A 5,237-nucleotide genomic window follows, 5' to 3' on the forward strand; every position below is an offset into this window, starting at 1 on the left:
GGTGCTCTCCGATTCGGACTGTTTGATTTCGACCCGTTAGATAGTCCGTGAACAGTCTAAGAGCTACTCCCCTAATACCCATTTGTTCCATTTTTCGTAACAATCTGGCGTGGTTAACCGTATCAAATGCTTTGGCAAGGTCTAAATATACAGACAAACATTTTTTATTTTTATCACAATTTTCCAAGATAGTACCAACCAGATTATTTACTGCATCTTCGGTAGATCGATTTTCCCTGAACCCGAATTGACCCTGCGATAAAATCCCACTTTTCTCCAGATAATTTACTAATCTTTTTTTTACACATTTCTCGAATATCTTTGCGAAATTACCAATGATAGAAATAGGCCTATAGTTAGTTACCAGTCTTCTATCACCACTCTTGAATACTGGTACGGTTACCGATTGCTTAACAGAATCCGGGACACATCCGTTCATGAAACACATATTCACTATGTGGCATAGGGGGGCCAAGAAAAACTGATGAAATTCTTTTATAATTTCAACTGATATACCATCAATACCTGTAGCAGCCTTATTCTTCAATGTTGAAATAATTTCTATCAATTCATTACACTGTACAGGATAAAGAAACAGTGAACCACGAACCCTTGAGTTCCTGAGGGGAATCTCAGACATATTTGTTGTATTTATTTTATTAGCCATAGTTTCGCCAACATTAGCAAAAAATTTATTGAAGTATTCTGCTTTTTCTCCATCACTATTTATATTTTCTCCCCTCTCATCAATAACACGGTATTTATTACTCTCAACCCTCCCGAGCGCCGTATTCGTTACCTCATTTATCTGTTGCCAAATTTTCCTATAATTATTGTCCGCTTGTTTAATTTTGTCCTCATAAAATTTATTTTTTGTAACTTTTATAAGACTGTTCAAAAAATTACGATATTTGGTATACTCTGTCCATGACTCAGCAGTTACCTTCTTCAAATATCTTTCCTTCAACCTATCTCTATGTCTTATGGAATTTATTAGTCCCTGTGTCATCCACGGTTTCAACTTAGTATGAACTTTCTGAAACATTCTTTGAACCTTTGAGCATTCTTCGATACTAGCAGAGATCTTTCGGATAAAAATGTCAAATGCATAATTACAATTATCCGAATTGAAAATATCCGACCAGTCTATTTTCTCAAGAACTTTTTTCAATTCACGTTTATTTAAACTAGTTCTGGTCTTTGCTTCAACAAAATTAGCTTTTGCTATTGGATCCCTATTCGAAAATGATAATGACAATGTATAATGATCAGTTAAGTGGGTAGTTATGACATTCGCTGTTATATCAATCTTTCTTATTGCCTCATTAGTAATTTTAACGAAAATGTGATCAATCAGAGAAGAAGAATTCGCAGTTACTCTAGTAGGCCTATCCACATAAGAAAAAAAACCCAGCCCCTGCATTAAATTAACGTATTTGTTGACTCCAATATCAGAAGAATTTAGCAAGTTTATATTTATGTCGCCCATAAAAATATTAATATCAAATTTTCTAAGTGACATCAGGTAATGTTCAAGTTCCATCATATAACCATTCAAATCTAAAGAAGGTGGCCTATAGCATGCAATAAGGCTGTAAGACATTTCATTCAACGAAAATTCTACCTCCAGCAGTCTGGTATTAGTAAATTGGTATATGTTACTCGAATAATCGATCGATTTTCTCACATACACAACAACACCGTCATTTTGATTGAAATGAGACTCATTATATAAAATATCAAAGTTGGGCAAACTGAAGTCAAGAACGTCCTCAATCTGCCACGTTTCCGTGAGAACAATTATATCCAAATCGTTTACATCCGCTGATTCTATGTATAGTAAAAATTCATTGAAGTTCTTTTTCAAACTTCTGATATTCATATGTAAAATATTACAAAGTTTCCTACCCCTTATATTCAAGATACTCTCACTTAGACTCCCGCATACACCTGCACCCCTCCTTACATCATCCTCAAAGTAATCAAAAAATTCCATAGTTATCAACAATAATAATCAATAGTAACAACAAAATAATATAATTAGTTATTCAATGAAGAACAATTATAGGTAGTTGCTCCTTGAAACTTTTTAATGCTATTGAAACAAACAAACATCTAGATTAAGTATTAACTACAGAATAAACACAAAAAGAACAATATTCCATACCATTGCACTTAAAAATATGAAACATATCACCCTTGTAACAAAATCGCAATATCAGTAGATGCATTTATACTTATATATTTTCCCTTGAGTTTGGTAAAAACACTACCATTTGAAGTCCAGACGTTCTTGAATCCCAACATTTCCTTTGCTTCCATAAGTAATTTTCTTCTATACATGGTTAGATCTTCTGTAATGAACATCTTCGATCCCTTCAGCTTGTAACTGTTTTTCATAAGTTTTATTTTGATATCATTTTTCGCGAGTTTAATGATTATAGTTTTTGGTTTCGAGTTGACCCCGGATGAAATTCCAACTCTGAAACACGATAACATTTCCTCAGCAGTCAAATCAATCTGTAGGTTGGACTTGATCAATTGAATAACACCATTTTTCAAGTCATCAAATTCTTCAGAGACTCCGTGTATACAAATATTATTTCTTCTTCGATCTTGTTGTAAACGATCATTGAATATTTCCATTTTCTTAATTTTTTCAGAATTATCTCTTTCAACCTGTTGCAAATCCATAATAATACGCTCCTGAGATTTCAACATTTCATTCAATGTTGTTATTTTTTTCTCCATCTGTTCCAGTTTTTGCTCCACCTTCATTGTTATCGACTTAGTTATTCTGTCTACGAATTCTTTATTTGAAAACAATTCATTAATTGTGTCTTTCACAATACATTGCAGATCTGGCTTATTCCTGGTATTAGCCATAATATGTTCGATATCTATTTCAACTCGAAAAACTTCTCTAGATGAATGTAAACAATCTTTCAAACCGCGGAGCAACTCGGATCGTGCCTACTCATATGACTTCATGCGCCTGAATGAAACAGCTCCTGGACATCATAGTTGTTCAATTCAGGAATGAAAAAGTTAGTAATTATGGCTCTATACCGATCACCATTGATTGTAACGTTCTGGCCATCATCGTTTTTGAAGAAGTACGGACCAATGATTCCACCAGCCCATAAAGCGCACCAAACAGTCAGTTTTTCTGGACGTAACAGATTAATTTCGCTATCCCTTCGATTAATCAAACACATGAATGAGGATAACACAGATTGATGTTTGAGAAATATGTTAATCGATCGGACATTTTGAAGCAAAATATTTCTATTGCTTCGGCACCTTGAAACCTTTTCCAAATAGCATAAATGAATATTTTTTATGACCGAGCAATCCTAGGATCCGTCGGCAACTTCGTTGGCTTTAACTATCAATCATCTACTGAACTATTTAATAGGTGGTGGCAATAACATTCAATTTTTATGATTATCTTTCAGGAGCAAGAAAATTCCTTCTATATTGAAGTTGCCGAAGCAATAAATGATCCATTAGAGATATTATATTATGGTCTTCAATTGACAGACTTCCTCAGAACTGGTAGTATCTTCCTGGACGGGGGATTGTTGGCGCTGCAGCCCCAAAAACCTCCTCCCCCAAGCAGCGATAGTGACCTCACTCAATATTGTTTGATTCACTAACAATATGCTTCCGTCCTCAAATTTAATTCTGTCAGTCCGTCCATAAATACGATAACTTTCGAATAGAAATACCTGAACATTTATGTGATTTATAATTATATCTGTATTTTCTGTTAGTTTATTTAGATGAGGGGCTCGGTTGATTTGATCGCAATGAGATTCATCAAAAACATTGAATTCGAGTGCTTATTTCACAAATACAAAATTCCAACCTTGTCGGATCTGTTGTTAGGGAACTGGAAACTAAATGTTGTATTATTTTTTCAGTATTAACAGGTTAGAGAGCACTTTTATTTAGTGTTAGGACTGTTAGGCAGAGATCACTGGGTTGAGTAACTAAAGATTCCACCAGTGATCTCCGGAGAGTCACTACAAGTGAACTAAATATCGTCCATTGAAATATACTGACAAAAAACTGCAACACCCAGAAGGTGCTGTTTAAATTTCAATTTTTTTTTGGTAAAACATAGATAGTATAGCAAAGAGTAAATGATTGAATTTGGAGAAGAAAATCGTGAAGGTTTTTTCATGTAAACAATTTTTGATACTTAAACATTGTAGTCGTTTCTTGCAAGTTTTTTAAAATTTACAAAACACCAGCTGTTCGATGAGATCCAAAGTCGATGTGTAGTTGTTAAAATGCCTAAAGCATGTGTACGCGGAATTTATCGCCAGCTAGGTGAATTTGAAAGAGGTCGAATCATTGGTCTATGGAAGGCGGTGCCATTTCAAGAAATCATTAACCGTACGAACGGAAATCCAACTGAAGCACAAATGAAGTTCAAGATCGACGTCTAAGGCGCATGGTCATTAGAGACCAATTTGCGACAATTCGATCTTTGGCAGATGAGTGGTTAGGAGAACAAGGCCATCCTGTAACTGTCCGAACGGTTTACTGCCGGATAAGGTCTTTTGGACTGCAAAATTATCGACCCCATATTGTGTTATATCTGACGGTTTAGCATCGCCGACAATTATTCCAAATGTGCAGTGAAAATCATCATTGGAATGTGGAATGGCATCAGGTCGTCTTTCCTGATGAATCTCGATTCTCCTTGGGTGCACATGATGGCCGATGAAGAGTTAGACGACGTCGGAGAGAAAGACGTGAACCTCAGTTTGATGTTGAGCGTCATGTACACCGGACAGTAGGCGTTATGGTATAGGGTGCTATTGCACATGCAAGTAGGTCGTCTTTAGTCGAGGTAACATGACACCGCTGCGTTACCTTCAAGAAATGGTGGAGCCATATGTTCTCCCTTCCTTAACCGGCTCGAGAATTCAATATATCAGCAAGATAATGCCCGACTTGATGTTGCCAGAGTTAGTTTGAACTTTTTCGAAGCGACCCATGTGAATATTTTGCCATGGCCGCTCAGATCCCCCTATCTTTCACCATAGAGCATGTTTGGGACATCATGGGTAGAAGGCTACTTTATATGTTTTTACAAAAAAAAATTAAATTTAAACAGCTCCTTCTGAATGTTGCAGTTTCTTTGTCAGTTACTATATAAATTGGTCCTTTGCAAGAATATTGAATAAGGGAGCTCATTACAAGGTGTTATTAAAAGTCATATG

The sequence above is a fragment of the Harmonia axyridis genome, chromosome 3 (assembly GCF_914767665.1).
Source record: "Harmonia axyridis chromosome 3, icHarAxyr1.1, whole genome shotgun sequence".
NCBI lineage: Eukaryota > Metazoa > Arthropoda > Insecta > Coleoptera > Coccinellidae > Harmonia > Harmonia axyridis.